At 46.1% G+C, this 18,665-nt stretch overlaps 1 protein-coding gene across 5 annotated transcripts in view; it reads right to left on the reverse strand.

The window, feature by feature from the left end:
- The window catches only part of Gnb4 (G protein subunit beta 4), a 41,696-nt gene extending 36,082 nt beyond the window's left edge, over positions 1-5,614 (reverse strand). The window contains exon 1 of one of the 5 annotated variants that reach the window (XM_087619048.1): positions 5,462-5,614. The gene's annotated coding sequence lies outside the window, so the exon portion shown is untranslated. 5 annotated transcript variants of the gene reach the window in all.
- Between the last annotated feature and the right edge of the window lie 13,051 nt (positions 5,615-18,665).

The raw sequence follows: 18,665 nt of genomic DNA on the forward strand, positions 1-18,665 counted from the left end.
TCATATTGACACCATTTGTCCCAACCTAATGCTAGAGACTTTTCACTGCCCCTCCCTTATTTCCTCTCTTCCTTTCTGACAGGGACTCGCGCAGCCCAGCCTAGCCCAGTGTCAACTCGTGCAGCCACAGATGACACTGAACCTCTGACCCTCTGCTCCACCAATCAAGTACTGGACTTAGAGGCATGGGCCACCACACTTGGTTATAAGGCGAAGAGGGTATAAGCCAGGGCATTAGCACACTAGGCAAGCACCCTACCAATGAACTCCACACCCAACCCTTACTTCTCATCTCTTAGAGTAAAATCTCCAGCTTCTACAATACCAATACATTGGATCATTGTCTCAGTCACTGTTCTACTGCTGTGAAGAGACACCATGACCAAAGCAACTCTTATAAAAGAAAGCATTCAACTGGGAGCTTGCTTACAGCTTCAGAGGGCTAGTCCATGATCACGTTGGGAAGCAGACAGGCCCAGGGCTGCAACAGTAACTGGGAACTTTACATCCTGATCAACAGTCAGGAGGCAGAAAGAGGCTCAAAGGGGCTTTGGTAGCCTCAACGCCCACCCTCAGTGACATATCCTCCTCCAAGCAGGTTATATCTCCTAATCCATCCTAGACAGTATACCAGCTGGTAAAAACACATTCAACCCCGAGCCTATGGGAGCCATTCTTATTCCCCTCCCCCCACTCATCTGAGGTGACAAGGTGACGATAACCACAAGATGGCTTCACAACTGCTGTACTACTTCCGTGCAAGTAAGAGCTACCTGCCATGATCAAACCTTTCTTCCCCAGTTCATTTTACAATGAGGTCAAAAATGGTCGGTCCTGTGTTCAACCCTACCTGGTTCTTTTCCTTCTGGTGTTGGCTTATCCGATGTTTGTACTCGATTGTGGGGTTTCAGAAAAGAAAAAAGGAAACATATCCTAAAGCCCCCCACCCCAGCTTGTTTGTTTATGTGTGTGTGTTCGTGTGTGTGTGTGTGTGTGTGAACACTCATGCCCAGTGCCCAACGAGGTCAGCAGGTGTTGGGCCCCTGGTACTAGAGTTACGGACAGACTACCTGTCTTGCTTGTATTTATAGGCTTTCCCAGGGCCAGCAGGATGACTCAGCGGAGAAAGGCGCTTGTCAACAAGCCGGGAAGATCCAAGTTCGAGCCCCCAGGACCAAGGAGAGAAATGCCGCCTGAAAGCTGTCCTGTGACAGCCACAGGCTTGCTACTGCTCACCCATGAATGCCCACCTGTGCATATGCGCGTGCGCACACTAAAAACGAAATAAAAGGGCTTTGACTTTTTGGTTGTTTTTTTAAGGTGCTATCCCAGCTTGCTTGTCTGTGCAATCTGGGGGGGTAAAGGGTTGATTTGGCTTACACTTCCAGGTCACAGTCCTCAGTGAGGGAAGTCAGGGCAGGAGCTCAAGCTGGAGCTACAGGGGAACCCTCCAAGGGATACTGGCTGGTTCCCAGGTTCACTTTTGGCTACCTGTCTTACACAGATAGCCCAGGTCCATTGGCCTCTGGATGGCACCCACAGAGAGCTGGGCCTCCGATATCAATTGCCAATGGAGAAAATGTCCCGGAGACACTCCCAAAGGCCAATCGGATGAAAACAGTTCTTCGGGTTCCTCCACCAAGGTGTGTCCAGTTGACAAGCAGGATTAGCCTTTCTCGATGGAGATCAGAATAAGGTGGTTAAATGTGGAGGGATGCTCAGCTGTTATGAGAGCAGACCGCAGAAGAAGAAATGCAGTGCCCAACACCCAAGTGCCTCCTAAGGACCCCTAATAACTCTATCTTCTGGGGGAGCTGAAGCGGCTGCCTATTTAGGCACTGGCATTAAGGTGCCCGGGAATACAAGTAATTTAAAGTGACTTTAATAAAAGCCAGGCAGTGGTGTTACAAGCCTTTAATCCCAGCACTCTGGAAGCAGGCAATGGCAGACAGATCTCTGTGATTTCCAGACCAGAGGGAGTTCCAGGATAGCCAAAACAACACAGAGAAACCTGTCTCAAAACAAAACAAAAAGAGAAAGAGAGAGAAAAGAAAAAAGAAAGACAGACAGAAAGACATAGGGCAGTAGCTGAGGTAGAACGCTACGCTGAGAAAAATGTGTTTTCTGGTAGATACAACACCATATTTACACAACAACGTAAAACAGACTGATTTTGTCTGCAAAAACAGACACACAGAAGCTTCAGGGAGAGGGAATGGGTGGCACAGGAAGGAGCTATGAGAACATTTGGCTTAACACATAATGGATATCAAAGAATTCCCTCATTATAAAGCAGGTTGATGTCGGAAGACAGGGCCTTCCTTGTAGCCCAGGTTAGAGCCTCTCTCAACAACACCCTCCTGCCTCATCTGCTGGAGCTGGGATGCCAGGGGAGCCCCCCAACCCCTGGAGTTGCTTACTATCTAGCGTCCACCCTTCCAGAGTGGTGACAGTTGTTTCTCTGGAGCCTGTGTTCAAACAGAGGTTTGAGTTTGGAGGAACAGTTAAGCCATCACTACTTATCTGATGCCAATAGAAAAACTGTGCCCCAGAAAAAGGGGCCCTGACCCAGGGATGCCAGGGACAGGATTCTGACAGGTGTCTGTACAGAGTAACACCAGTAAACGGTACCAATCACACCAGAGAAGCCAGCACGGGTTTCTGACATATCTAGGAAATTTTATGGGTACATCACTGATGGCTGAGCCTAGGACTCCCGGAGCCTAAGACTAACTGAATGTGTTCTAGAGGAAAAAAAATATGTACTCTATGGACAGAGGGACCTTGTCCTGAATCCAACTTGAGTTAACAAGACCACTAGGAGCCATTTAACATCGCCTTGCCTGTGGAAGGTATAAATGTGTCCTTTAAGAAGTGACCAAGAGATGACACAACAGTACAGCTCACTGCCCCTGATGCAGGACAGAGCTTCCGTAAACAGTTCCTTTAATAAATCAGATTAAACTAGTCAGCAAGGCAAAGGAAGGAATAACCAAGCCACCGAACTTAAAAAACACACTTGATAGAAGTCAGAGAATTCACTCAATCTCCAACATTAGTTGGTATTGGCAGACAAATGCCCAATACTTAGCTCCCACTCTCAGCTTTGAAAGTGTCCCAGGATCTATTTTTAAAGAGTAAAAACACATGCTGATATGTTTATTCACAAAAGACCAAAACTGCTTCCTGTCTACTGATCATGAGCTTAAGGCACGCAGTTAAGCGAACCCACAGCACGAATAATCAGCGTCATGGTCTAATACCGTGTAGACACAAGAGGTCTGGCAATATTTATTAAATGATATTTTAAAAGTTTCTATTTCGGTTTTAAATTCAGCGGCAAACCCCAAATGCAAAAACGAAGACTCTTTAAATGCTCTTAATCAAAATATTAAAATATACAGTAAACTTTCAGTAAACTGGCAATGAACGCTGGCAGAGACTAAATATATATACAGTTTAGTCCGACCTCTGTAAAACAAAAAACAAAAAACACCCTCCCTCCCTCTCATTTGAGGATGTGTCAGCCATCACATCCTGATGAACTGAAAAATATAAAAGGTTACCACCATCTCAGTCCGCGATATTGAAAGGAACTAATAATTAATTACATTTATGTGTTAAGGCACGAGGGCTATATCCATAGCAGGCTATATTCTCACCTTTTTACGAGAAATGGGGGGGGGGTGTAGAGTGAGGAGTAGAGAAAACAAAATCACCCACAACTGGAAGCCATCTCTCAACTTTGAAAAAGCAGAAAGAAATGAGGGAAGATGAGGGGGTGGAAACCGCTTTCTCCTGTTCTAAACTTGCAAATACCCAAAATCCGTTATCAATCCCCCCTTAAAAATAACCAAGCCTTGGGGACACAGTATCCGTCCAAAAACAACAACCCGGGGCTCCAGCAGCCCGTGGAGAACTTGGAGGGGTGGGGGCTCCGTGCTCTGCAGCTAAGGTCCTCTGGGCTCCCAGGCAGCCGCACCCTCGGGCCGTCCCGGGCCTCGCCGAGCACTGGAGAGCCCGCGTCCTCACGGAGCCCGAGTGCACACGGAGCCCAACGCCCAGCTATCCGCATCCACACGGAGACCCGCCGCCCGCCGCCCGCCGCCCGCCGCCCGCCGCCCGCCGCCCGCCGCCCGCCGCCCGCCGCCCGCCGCCCGCCGCCCGCCGCCCGCCGCCCGCCGCCCGCCGCCCGCCGCCCGCCGCCCGCCGCCCGCCGCCCGCTCTTGCCACCTACCTGGAGCCTGGCCGCCACCACCGCGCTGCTGCTGTGCGCCCGGCTGCGGGTCGCGAACCGCTAGTAGGCTCCGCTAACACAAGACGGCGACCACACCCAGAGCCCTGCGCGCCGGACGGGGCGGGGACCCGGGAGCGGCGCGCGGGGCGGGGGCGGGGGCGGGGGCGCGCGAGGCCGGGGAGAGGGTCTGGGAACGCGCCGAGACAGCAGCGCGCGTGGCTCGGCTCGGGTCGGGGCTGGCGGGAGCGAGCGCGATCGGGAGCGGGGGTGCTCCAGGGTCTCGGAGAACCCAGAGCGCGCTTGGCTTGGGTGGAGGTTGATTGGCGCACTCAGGGCCAGGGGCGCGTGTGGCTTGGGGAGGGGGGACTGGCGGGGTTGCGCGTGGCCTGGGCCGGGGGTGCAAGGGGTAGGCGCCGGCAAGGCGTGCAGCTTCTGCGGTTTTGGGAGCGGAAAGAGCATCCTTGGCAGTTTCGATTTACCCGTGTGCCCCTGGACGGCCGTCTAAGCTGTGTGCCTGACTTCTTGAGGCTGGGCCTGGCCCGGGTCTGGCCTGGGCGCTCTGCTATGGCGGGAAGCAGGTTTTAGGGTTGAGCCAGGAGAGCCACAGGTGCGGTCTGCAATTATTGAGCTCTGAAATCTAAAGTCAATCCAGCCAAGCAGCCGTCGGTGGATGCCCGAGGTTCACTGGAAACATAAAGCTAGTGATACACGCACCCCTACCCCCCAACACACACACAAACACACATTCGAAGCTGCTGAAAACATTCCTGAACATCCCCATGCTCGCACAGAGCCTGCCTCTTGACTGTCAGCTCTTGGAAGTTACACTCTGTTGTCACTGACTGGAAAGCCTTCCCCAGCACTCTGCCAGGTCTCGGCTCTTTAAACGCCAGTGCACCTCAAGCGACTTTGTTCACATTTCTCTGGCGTTTTATACTGAACATGTCATAAAATAAATGTCTCCCTCCAATTTGCTTCTTCTGAAGGGGCATTTCTCCTTTCCCCACCCCCATCTTTCTTTGGAGTTAATTCCACTTTGACAGACGGTTGCTATAGCATTCTCTTTCTGACGTCAAACAATTTAAAGAAACAGAGCTGGATAACAGGATTGCAGAGCCATAGAAGGGTTTAAAGATTATCAGGAGAGCTTGACACCCCCGCGGCCTTCCAATGCTTCCTTATCAGCCGCTCCCCAACATCACCGAGAGTAAAATACATTCATACCTACAGACAAGGAGGCCAGACACTGCACTCTGAATGTGACTGGGAAGAAAATGCAGCTGCTCCGTGTTTGTTAAAAGCCACACCACCACAGATGTGAAAACAGCAAGATACCAGGATGATGAAGTGGTTTCTCCCCAAAGTTTTGCTTTCCCTAATGAATGCTGGTTGCTCTTTCTCCGTTAAGAAGAAAATGAAGAAGTGCCAGACGTACACGTCAAAGAGTCAGGGTGGTTGGCTACAGCCTGAGTAGTCTAATTTTTGGTGGCGTGTTTCAGTAATAAGTCCTAAACTTGAAGGCTGGAAACAAAGGGAAGCTGGTACTTAGGGAGTGCTTGTATTTCTAAGGCTCCCTGCCTCAGTCTTTCATCCCCATTTCACAGATTAGCAAACCGAGGCCCACTAGGATTCAGTTTGTTTCATGGAGTCACATAACTAGGCCAACTCCAATACCTGTTTTCCTTTGTTGTGATTGCCTCCCTCTTAATCCTGTGTACATACGGCTCTACCTTCAACTGTATATTGAAAGGCAAGCACCTGAGGAAACAGTGGAAAGCCCTGGGGTACTGAATCTATTCTGGAGACAATCAGGGGAACAGACATCAGTAACTCCAAAGTAGGAACTGCAGAGCCCGAAAAGATTGATGATGTGAAATGTGATGTGGGCAGAAATGCCAGCCGAATAGTCAGAATACTAAAAAGAAATAAAGACGTATTCATCACCCAAACAAGCCTACTACGTCTTATATTCGTTTTGTCACCTGTCCCTTATTTTCTGAAAAGAACCCTTACTTTTAAGGGTTGTGTGTTGGAAAGGAGAGTCAGTGAGATTTACATTTCCCAGAGCAACTTCCCAAGAGTGTGGATGGACTCTCACAGCTCCTGGTTTTTCCAAGAATAAGGAGACCTGTAGAGGGTGGGGGGTAAAGAAAAGAGAGAGAGGGGAGCAGGGAAGATCTGGTGGAGAGAAACTCAGAGGCACAGAGACAGTCAGATACTGAAAGCAAGAAAGAAACAGAAAGAAACATCCGAAGAGATACACAGGATCACACACAGACACACATACACACAAGTACACACATATACATGTGCATACACACACACACACACACACACATATATACACACTCACACATATGCATACACACAGACAACTCGTTGCAGGTGCTGCTGGCTGTGTGGAAGCTTGCCCTCAGGATTGAGCCTGATGATCCACAGTAGCATTTAGATCACAAACTCACTGGGTTCATAGTGTCAAATTCTACTTTATTAACAGAACATAAAGGGAGCCTCAGAAACAGAATCCCAGGGTCTTTTACCCTCATGGCCAGGATGGTGTTCACCAGGAGAACTTGCATCTACTAGGTACTCCAAGGACAAAGACAGTTGTTTTGTTTTTCACTCCTGACCTTCTCAGAGGCTTTCAGATTCATGCTCAGAAGAGAGGAATTGGTTTCCTAGGGGTTTGGCGTCAGTTACTTACAGAGAGATCTGTGTCCCCTTTGGTCCTGTTCAGAGACTTTCTGCCCTTGATCCTGACTGTGCCCATTTGAATTCTCTTCCCAGTGGACGCTCCTCACATTTACAGCGCTGCAGGCTTGTAACCTCTGCTTTCAAATCACACTCTAGAGACACTCGATGTTTTTTCTTTTTTGTGACTTTGCCAAGTGTGCCACAGATGATAGCGCCAGCAAAGTGGACAGTTTTCAACACTGCCCCCTCAGAGATGAAGGGTTTCTAGTTGTGAGGCCAAATTATGTACGGGCATCAGGTTCCAGTCCAGACATCAGGTGGCTCACAAGCACCTGTAACTCCAGGTCCAGGTTATCCAATGCCCTCTCCCACCCTCTGAGGACACTGCCTCCATACATGCGTATATACACACACATACACACAACTAAAAAGAATAGTCTCTGAAAGAAATTTTCATATAAGACCTTAAGAGTTCCTCATACAAGGGAGAAGCGTGACTCCTTAGTGTCTGCCAGAAGTGAGGTCTGGGGTTTTTCTGCCAGGTTTTCTGAACACAGTGCAGTCTTACTGGAATTGTCTCTGTGGCTCATGCAGATCTCATTTGGTCCCAACCCTTTCACAGTGTACACTTTGAGCTTACCCTTTCAGTACCCTGTCCCTCACACACACTCCTGCTGTATACTGCTGAGAGCTCCTGGGTCCCTTCCCTTAGGTGCTCACAAAGGACAGCCTCAAACCCATCTTCCTCGGACATCTCAGAGAGTTTAGGAGAGTGCTACGCTGGGCTAGTGATGTCCACCACAGGCATGAGAGAGAGAATGAAGTGTGCAGGCACATGTTACCTGTTCGTCACCTTGTACTTCCTGTTCTGGGAATCCTGTTGAAAGGGACTTGGCACAGTGGGAAGAACACAAACTTCATTTTATGTCAAAGACTCAGTGTAGGGCTCATGTTTTTGATATACATATATATATATGTGTATATCAATAGTGTATATAATAGTGTATATGTATATGTATGTATATATGTATATATATACATGCACACACACACACACACACACACACACACTCACACACACAATTTCCCTAGGATCCTATAGTTTGCATTGGGTCAACATTATCAAATACTGAATTCTACCAGTTGACAAGTACTTCTGGCACTGTTGGTCAGCTAAATATTCACTAATTAGCTCACCCTATCCTAAGAAGACTTTTGAATAGCATATTTCAGTGAACCACTCTGACCTGTTTGTACTGGTGATTAAAAACATCTGATTAGTTCTTTCTTGCTCCATATAAGCAACCCTGAAACAATGGAGTTGTACAAGCAATGTGTTCCAGTGTGTGTGTGTGTGTGTGTGTGTGTGTGTGTGTGTGTGTGTGTGTGCCTGTGGTAGGGTGTCACACAGCATGCTAGGCACAGCAGTAGTCATCTGTTTTGCTCCTCAGTGTCTTTGTACAGGGCTTGGTGGCTAAGTAGAAGCATCCTTCACTTTTTGCCCTGTCAGCTACATTGTTAGCCACGGCTCTCTCGGGGAGCTTGGAAATCAGGGCTACCTTTTAGCTGGAAGACCAGCCAAGTTTGTGGGTGATAGTTCAGTTTCTCTTTCTCACAGGCCTTCCCATGAACTGAGAGTTCTGCACAGGCCAGAATTCTAAGAGCAGGTGTTCTGGAGAACAAGGAGGAAGTCTCAATGACAGCCACACAGCACAGCTGTGATTCCCAAGTGCTCTTGGTCTCACAGGAAAGACTAGTAGACACGCAGATCTCTTCATGAAATAGTGATCCATTCTAAGAGAACGGGGGGGGGGGGCTAACATCTACCCTTAGAGACATCTTCAGAAATGTATCCTTCTGGCCTGGGCATGCACACACACTCCTGCCATCCCAGCACACTAGACCCTGAGGCGGAATGACTGTAGCTGGAGGTCAGTGTAGGCTGCACAGTGAAAACTCTCTTTAAAACACAACAACGTTGGCAACAACAAAAGCCCATACCAAAACACTACCATCAACCAGCTCTCAATTTCACACTAAGAGTTTATCTCTCTTTTCCTCTCTTCCTTATAGGATAAGTTTTATTTATGATAATAAGTTCTGTCAAATATTTCAAACAGTAGAAAATGTCTCACTTTTCTTACTTATGAATGGCACTTTCTTTGTTTGTTTGTTTTAGAGACTTTGATGGTTCAATTTTGTTAACATGACACAGACTGGAGACCCCTAACAAGAGGGAGCCTCAGTTAAGGAATCCATCAGCTTGACCATGGAGACGACGTTTGGGAGGCATTTTCTTGATGAATGATTGATGTGGGAGGGCCATGGTGGGCAATGCCATGCCTAAGCAAGGTGGTCCCCGGGGCAATATAAGAAAACAGACAGAGCAAGCCATGGGTGGAAAGGCAGTAAGTAGCTTTCCACATGGCCTCTACTTTGGTTCCTGCCTCTAATTCCTGTCCTGATTTTCTTCAATTACCACCTAGAAGTTGTAAGATGAAATAAATTCTTTCCTTTCTAAGTTGGTTTGGGGTCAGGAACCTGTCGTGTGTGTGTGTGTGTGTGTGTGTGTGTGTGTGTGTGTGTGTGTCTGTGCCCATGTGCGCATGCATTGTCAACTTGACACAAACTAGAGTTACCAGGAAAGAGGAACCTCAATTGATATAGTACTTTCACCAGATTGCCCATAGACGAGTTTAAGGACATTCTCTTGATTAATGATTGGGAAGTCCCACTTCAGTACTGGGTTATACAAAGAAAGCAGGTCAAGCAAACCACTGGGAGCAAGCCAGTAAGCAGCATTCCTCCATGGCCTCTGCTTCAGTTCCTGCCCTGATTTTCCTTGACGATGAAGTAACTACAACTACAAGCTAAAATAAACCCTTTGATCCCCCAAGTTGTTTTTGGTCATTGCGGTGGTTTGAATGAGATTTCTGTCATATTCATTTGAATGCTACTTGGTCCCCAGTTTGTGGCGATGTTTGGGGAGGCCAGAAGAGAACATTGGATTCCATTACAGATGGTTATGAGCCACCATCTGGTTGCTGGGAATTGAACTCAGAAGAGCAGTCAGTTCTCTTAACTGTTGATCCATCTCTCTAGCCCATTTTTTTTTAAGGTAGGGTTTCACCTCGTAGACTCGCTGGCCTTGAACTCACAGATATCTGTCTGTCTCTGCCTCTAGGTTTACAGGCATTGTGCAATCACACCTGGCTAACTGCTTTCTTAATTTTTATTTTAAAAATAATATTGTAAAAGTGACCTTCTGGTGTACAGTACTCTGATTTTCAGTTCAAGCATAGATTCAAAGGACTGGCATTATAAACATGGTGAGTGCGTCCAGGAGCCTGAGTAAATTCTCCTATATTCTTTCCTTCCCTACTCATCCCTAGTAAGCATTGATTGTCCTCCGTCCTTACAGTTCTGTCTTGTTTTATTTTCCCCCCAGAACATAAGCATCTCTCTATGTAACCAAAACTGTTTTGGCTCTCATATCCCAGCCTATTGAGTACTGGGATTACAGGCATTTATTACCGATATACCTGATGAGGTCATATAAGTAGACTCCTGTGGAATGTAAACTTTGTGACTAGCTCCATTCGTTAAACATAGCATGTTGGTTCATTCATTTGAAATACGTTTTTATTCCTTGAAAGTTCCATATATCTATATAATGTGTTTTGATCATTTCCATCCATCACTACCTCCTTCCAATTTCCCTTAGTGCCCCTACACACACACACACACACACACACACACACACACACACACACACACACAAAGTACACAAGTGTGAGTATCCCTGGAGGTCAGAGCATTAGATGCCCTGGAGCTGGAGTTGCAGGAAGATGTGATTCAGAGAACTGAACTTGTTGTTCATCACTGAGTCACTGAGCTGTCTCCATCATGGAGCTTCCCCCAACCCCCACTCCCCATCCTCTTTTTCTATTGTTACTAGTAACTCCCTGAGTGCAGTTAGTGCTGCCCATACACACATGGGGATGTGGCCATCAGTAGCCAGGAGCAACCTACCATGTCCCAAGGGGTGAGTGACTTTGCCTCCCTCAGCAGCCATCAACTGCCAACAGCCCCGCCTATAGGGGTAAAGTCTGGTCTCTCTCCTTCCCATATATGCTGAAATACTGACCGGACTGATCTGCAAGTCTGGCACAGGTAACTATGCACAATATGAGCATGATATGCACAATAGTCATGTGTTTAATCACCACCCACTGCAAAAAGACCAATCTCTGACCGAAGTTGAGAGCAACACAAATCTGTAGGTATGTTTAGGATGCATTTTTATAGGGTAGCCATTTATCAAAACAGCAACAGAAGGTTACCCAGTTATAACACAGGAGCTCCCTAGTCATGAGCTTTTAACCACATTTACAGTGTCAGGTATGAAATCCTTCCTGTAGAACAAACCTCATATCCAGTCAGAAACTATCACGCTTCTACTGTGCTGGAGAACATGTCTAAGTGCTAAGTCCATTGGTGGTTTTCTCTCCCAACAGCCTCCATGGCACCTTCCGTCACGTGACCTAGACGGCAGGGAAAGAGGTTCCCAGTCAGCCTGAGGCTGATTATTCTATGTCCTGTGTTCAAAGTGAGTGGTGTCTTTAGGGCTTTATCTACTGGTTCATTTTCCCTGCTGAGCAATTGTGTACGGTGTTTCATATTGTCTTAGAGTTACTATTGCTATGACAGAGCACCATAACCAAAAGCACCTTGGGGACAAATGGAATTTACTTCATACACATTTGCATATAACAGTTCATCATCAAAAGCAGCGAGGGCAGGAACTCACACAAGGCAGGAACCTGGAGGCAGGAGCCGATGCAGAAGCCATGGAGGGGTGCTGCTTACTGGCTTGTTCATCATAGTTTGTTCAGCTGCTTTCTTATAGAACCCAGGACCACCAGCTCAGGGATGGCCCCAACTACCATGTGCTGGGCCCTCCCCCAACAATCACTAATTAATCAAATGCCCTTCAGGCTTGCCTACAGTCAGATTGTATAGAGGCATCTTCTCAACTGAAGCTCCCTCCTCTCTGAGTCTAGCTTGTGTCAAGTTGATATAACTAGCCAGTACATATATGTATTGATTTGGCAAGTGAATGATTTGTCTTTGTACTTTCTTCAGCATTTTGGGCACATGTTATACCTTCTGCCTTTCCTGCTTTCACCCCCATCCCTAGATTTATTTCTAATTAATTTCCTAAATCACAACACTGATTGTATCCCTCTTTGTCTCAAAGAACCTGCAATGTTGTACCACTTACTTTTTTCGTTGTTGTGACAAAGCACTAACCAAGTAAGGAGGGAGTTTGTTATGTTCACAGGTGGAGAGGCCGTACTGCTAGAGAAGACATGTTGGAAGGAGGATGGGGCAATCGGCCACAATCAGTCTACAGGCAGGGAGCAGCTATCACACTTCAAGGCTGGGCTTCAGTGAGACCCTCTTAAGTGTCCCACAACTTTCTAAACAGCACAACTAGCTAGGGACCAAGTGTTCAGATACATGAACCTTTAGGGACTAATTTCATGCTCAACCCACAATAAATGTTTCCCAAGCATCTTCTAAACCCAGCATGTGCTCTGCAAGGCCTTGTAGAATCACCCTCCAGCCCTGTTTCCAGAGGCTTGCTGCACTTCCTGAGTCTGTCTCCTGCCCAACCTGGTTCTTCTGCTCTTCAGATCATCGCCATCCTATCCCTAATGATAACCCTCCCTCAAACACAACACTACCCCTGCCCCACTATGCATGTACAGAGTAGGCCACTGAGAAACATCACCAGTTCATCTTAGATGTTTGTCCCCAGGCTGTGAACACTCCCTTATAGACAGGCAGCAACTCCTGCACCAGGTAGTAGCTGGCTGGAACACAAGTCTACTTTGCCAGCAGACACCAACATATTTCCAAGTGATTCTGTTGGGCCTCTTCCTTGGGATGGGGATGATCCAAGGGAGGGTTTCCACTCTCCCTTCTTCAGCACTGCATTCTGCTGGAGCAACTTCCCCAAGCCTCTCTGCTTTACTCAGTGTACAGAGTGCTTTACGCAGAGTGAACAGAGAGTGAAGTTGCAGGAGAAGTTCTTTTATGTCTGTCTGAGTAGTTCCGGGAGAGGGTTTTGAAACTTTTAAAGAACTTAATGATATGGTAATTTTTCAGGTAATTTTCCAATAAAGCAGAGAGAGCTCTGATAGCTGTCATCAACGTGTCACTTCCCTCCAGCAACGAAAGCAATGAAAGGAACAATGATTGAAAAATCAGGAATAGTTTTCTAATAGAGACTTTGCTCTGGACTTCGAGAGAGAGACACGAGAGGGTGGAAAGAGACTGGTAGAACAGCTGGCTTCGTTTGTTGGTAGAAACACCATTCTTTATATCAGACAACAACAGTCACCAAACAAGCCCTTTAGAACAAGTCTAAAATTAAAAACAGATTGGGGACTGGAAAGATGCTTGAGCAGTTAACAGCACTGGCTGTGCTTGAGGGGACCTGGGTTTGATTCCCAGCACTGACATGAAGCTTCACAAGCATCTGCAATTCTAGTTCCAAGGAGGCTCTCTTCTGGCCTCCAAGGACTGTTGCATACATGTCGTATACATAAAACCACACAGGCACACACACACACACACACACACATGCACATGAAAACAAAGAATAAGATCGCCAGACTTTAAAAATAAGATGATTTTGAATGTTCCATTTTGCCCCCAAATGTATTTAAAAAGAAAAAGGCATTGCGTTCAGACTTCCTTATCTGTCTTCTCTAGATGGACTGGGAGACCTATTGGGCTTTGTATATAAAATGTGCCTAGAAGTTCATTGCTTGGATGCTTGGCCCCAGCTGGTGATGTTGTTGTGGAACCTTTAGGAGAGGGAGCCTTGGCAAAGGAAGTCCACCAGGTTTTATAGCCCAGCTCCACTTCTCTCTGTTCTCCATGCACCCCTCACGGTCCTGTCCCTTTTCTCCTCCCAGTCCTACCCTTACAAATCCCTTCCCCATTATCCCTTCCCCCGTATCTCTTCCCCATTACCTCCTCCTCCAAATCCCATCCTCCGTTACCCACTTCTCACACATTCCTCCCCCATTATGTCTGAGGAGAAGGGACATTTATCAATCTTACTTCAGCACCTGAAGCCATCAAGGTTTCTTGATAAGTGAGTCAGTGAATGAGTGAAGAATGAGTGAAGGGTCTCCAAGAATCCATCCATCCATCCATTCATGTATAAGTATTTAATATGTTTTCAGACAGTAACCTAACCTTACTGCTGTGTAGGTGCAGTGAAAGTCAGATGAAAACAAACACATTTGGGTTTGTTTGATGGTTCTAAGAACAGGATCTTATCCCAGTTTGTGAGGTAACAAAGCAGGGTAAAAGTAGGGCACAAGTTCGAAGACTTTGCATGGTTTTTATGCATCACATCATTCTGAGCTAACACAGAGAACTGGTCTACCTTCGAAGATTTCAGTTCATCCCATGATGTGAGGAGTAGCAGGCAGTCCATCCAAATAACAGTAGCTAAAGAAGCCTTGGAGAATTCACTTCCTGGGGGACCAGTGGTCCCTGTTTTCATGCATCCAGAGTGCTTTAATGGGTGGTTGTATCTCCTGTTTCTAAGTGCTCATCCGGAAGCCCAACCATGACTCTGATCCACAGTATTAGCAAGATAATAATGGATTAAATAGGAACTGCTTTCTCTTTTCTTTAAAGGGGAGGAATCAATTATTAAAGCCAAATATCAGAAAACAAATATCTAAAATACCCTAGAACAGGAAAGAATTAATAAACAACCTTCTTTAAAACAGAATTCTTTTAAAAATTATTTTTAAATATACTATTTTATTAATTCTTTGAGAACTTAGTAATGCGTACACTTCTACTCCTCCCTTTACCTCTACCCAGATCTATCTTTCCATCTGCCACAACTTCATGTCCTTTTATACACATAGGTATGGGGTCATCTCCTGGAGCATGATGGACCTTAAAAAAAATGGACTCCCTCCCATCAGGAATAATCAACTGTTAATAGCTCCTTAGTTGGAGGGGGGTAAGTCATTGAGCCTGTTCCTCTACTAGCTAGGACTTTAAGTGGCTTGATCTTCTATGGATCTTCTACAGGCAGACATATAGCTTCTGAGAGTTCTTGGGGAAGCAGACCTGTCATGTCCAGAAGACACTTTCAATCCAGTGCTCCCCAGCCTCTGGCTCTTATTCTGGCCCCTCTTTCATGGTAATCCTTGAGACTTGGGGGAGAGGATAAGATATAGGCTTCCAATTTGAGGCTGAGCATTTGGGTAGTGGTTTCCTCATAGACTGAAACATTTCATCTCCCAGGGAAGCAACTTAAGACAGAAGGTAAAGAACCCAAAATAGCTTCAGGAAGTCCCTGAAACTGACCAGATTCACTTGCCCTCTCCCTCTCAGAAAAGGCAATAAAAGCTGTTGTCACTCTCAGACTTGCCAAGATACAAAGGGGAAAGTCTAGGGTTAGACCAGCTGCCTGGAGAAGAACAGGCCAGCCCAAAAGAGGGTTAAACTAACTGAAGTACCTGGAAAGGGCATTCTCCAACATGTTGAACTGCCTTCAGGCTGTGCACTGTGCTTCAGGTTCCAAGCTTTTGTGAGTTGTCACCCATTCTAGGGTGAATGTTGGTGATGCAGATTTGAGTCATTTTTGTTTCTACATGCAACCTCTCACCCATATTTCTGTAAGTAACCCCAATAAACCTCACTGGTTCACCAAGTTGGATTTTGGTGGTATCCATATTTAGTGTGTATTCATATTGGGGCTCCCTGTCTGGGGTGAGTATACCTGTGTGTAGCATTTCCCAGGAAACTTTTGGTCACACCACAGAACTCTACAGTCACTTCTCTCCACTTGAAGAAGTGTCAACCACTGTCTACTCACAAAGAGAATCTGATGAGGTCTAAGATTCAACAGAGCTCTTGTTTCTGAATCCTTCCTACAATCTGTTCAGACATAAAATATGTTTGTAGAGCATATAGAAGCAAGGACCTGCTCAATTAATAGTCTCCAAGAGATTCATCAGGGATTTAATTTTCCCTAGTATACAGAGAAAGAAAGCCATCCTGCTTGAGGCTCTGAAACAGGCCCCTGGGGTGGGCATCCTCATCCCCTCATCCCTTCCTAACCCTCCCAATTAACTACACAATCTAAGAGGAGTGTACTTGATACACTAAAGCTTTTAAGCACCTGAGCAGCACAGAAGACTATTCTACACACATTAGCCATCCAACCTACGGACGGTGGGGCTGATATGTGGACCCAGAACTTTCTAGACTATGTGTCTTGGCTTTTAGGAGCCTATATTTCATATGCTCCAATAGCAACACAACTGTTCTCACTATGTCTCTCAGTCTTTCTATCTCATTCTCTCGCTCTTTCCTCTCACTCCAGCTCTTTCGAGCTCGTATTCAGTTCTCTTGTTTAGCTTTCCCTGACAAAGTCTTGAGCCCTTGTCCCTTCTGTACATGGATTTCCTAGCTTTGCATCATGAATGGTTCATCCTGAATTCCCCACAGTGGTGCTCATCAGGGTCCTGCCCGGCTCCATCTTCTCTGAGAACTGCACACACTTCAATTAATTAATCTCAAATCAAAAATGTTTCTGAAATTTGTAATTTTTCAACTAATGAATGGATCACCACACTGCTTTAAATAGCATTCCCCCTTCCCCCAAGACAATTCTCGTCCTCTTAACAATCTTAATAAAATCTGACTTATTTGTAATTAAACCCAGAATTCAATGAACTGGTATTTACATTTTTAGTCTTGTGGCATGCAGGAATACTTATCTTTTCCACAGAAACTGAGCCTGGGGTAGCTGCACAAGCCCCTGCAGGCAGGTTCCTGTTTAAGTGACAGTGAGTCAGAGATGTATTAACTCAGAGGAGAATTGGAGGAGGAAACAAAGAGCCCTTGTCATTTAATGAGTAACTGCCTCGTCTCTGTTTGGATAAAAAGACAGTAACTCTAAAAATAAAACCTACTGTAGATTGTTCTTCTTTCATTTTAAAAAACCAACCCTTAACTTGCCTTATTGCATTTCTGCATTATTATTACCATTATAATTTAAGATAGGTTCTCAGTGTACAGCCCTAGGCTGGAGCTCACAGAGAGCTGTCTGCCTCTGCCTGCCCACTGCTGGGATCAATGGCATGTACCACTACACCCGGTTACATGACGTCTTATTTTGTAAATGGCTTTAGGGATGGCTTTGGTAAAGAATAGGGAACTCATTCTTTGGGCTCACACATGTGTTGAAATACAAATTTCAAGGAAAATTTATTTTCCATGAAATCAGACTTAGCTTCAATTTTTTTCACATCGATGATTGCCTAATAAATCTATTCTATGCCAATTAAAATCAGATGATTTAAATCCAAATATTCGATTACTTTGCCATTTTGTACATTTTGAATGCATCCAATTATTCCTCCTATTGAAGTTGTTTGCAAGAGTGTTTATTAAATGAAAAGAAACCACTGTGTGATAAGAGAAAGCTATAGGCTTTCCTGGCTCATCTTTTCATCTCTTGGACATCTGAAGAACTCTCAGACTTTCCCTGCTCTGGTCCACACGACACACTACTGTGAACATTGGTCTTCTACAATTCACTCTTGATGAAGTCACACCTGGGCTGAGAACCTACACTTTTGTGAAGTTGTTTCCTGCCTCCTGCTCTCCTGCACCACCTGGCACACAGCCTCTGCCATCTGGTGTCAGTCTGCCCTCTCTGGCTTTAGCACAATGGTATATTCCACAGAAAGTCGTGCCTGCTCTCTCTGGGAAGCTGCCCTGGGGTTCCCAATCATTTTGTTCTCACAACCCATAGTGCCTCACACATGGTCTACAAAGTCATGCTGAGCACGTCTTGTTTCTGACTGTGGTAGCATTCATCCATGTCTTGTCAGTACTGATAATCACTATTGCATGAGGCCAAAGGAAGGGCCCTAGTAGTTCTCACAAGCAAAGCTTGTTCACCCATTCTCAGCACGCTGATTAAAGAGACAAGAAGTAGAGAAAGCCAAGGAAAGGGAATGTACTCAGTGTGGCCACACATGGGAAGGGAGCAAATGCAGAGACCCAGTGACACACCACTGCCATCACTGCTGTTGCTGCGGCTGCCATCGCCGCCGCCGCCGCCATGTTTGGAGTGCTGACATGAAGTTTAAATTTGAAATGAGGTAAAGAGGTACCTACAGATTCGAAGCAGTACCAGTCAAGACGTGGTCTTACCCCTTGGGGACCCCTCATCCCCTCAGCTCCTGCGAAGGGTTCCACTACGGTGTGAAGTCTCTTTGGAGTTCATAGTTTCAAAATTCTGAGAGCTGAAATAGGGAACCCAAGTGTCTTTTTAGAATATATCTTCTCCAGACTTTGGAGATACCACTAGGGTCTGCTACAGCTGGAATTATGATAATCTGTGTGCTTGTTCTATGCCCTAGATCTGAGGATAAGAAGAATAGTAAGAATATGTTTGGAAAAAAAAGTGTGGACAACAAGGTTAGAAAAGCAGAAATTCAACCCCCAACCTCTGGATCTTTAGGGGCCATGTAGATTTACAGCAGAAACCTGCTATTCTGGACTTCCTTTATTTCTTCTGTGGGAATTTATGCATTCCTGGGGCTGGGAAGATGGCTCAGTGGGTAAAGTGTTTGCTGTGCAAGCTTGTGGACCAGAGTTCAGAGTCTCGGCA

Source organism: Rattus norvegicus, chromosome 2 (assembly GCF_021556685.1).
Source record: "Rattus norvegicus strain SHRSP/BbbUtx chromosome 2, alternate assembly SHRSP_T2T, whole genome shotgun sequence".
In the NCBI taxonomy this organism is placed as follows: domain Eukaryota; kingdom Metazoa; phylum Chordata; class Mammalia; order Rodentia; family Muridae; genus Rattus; species Rattus norvegicus.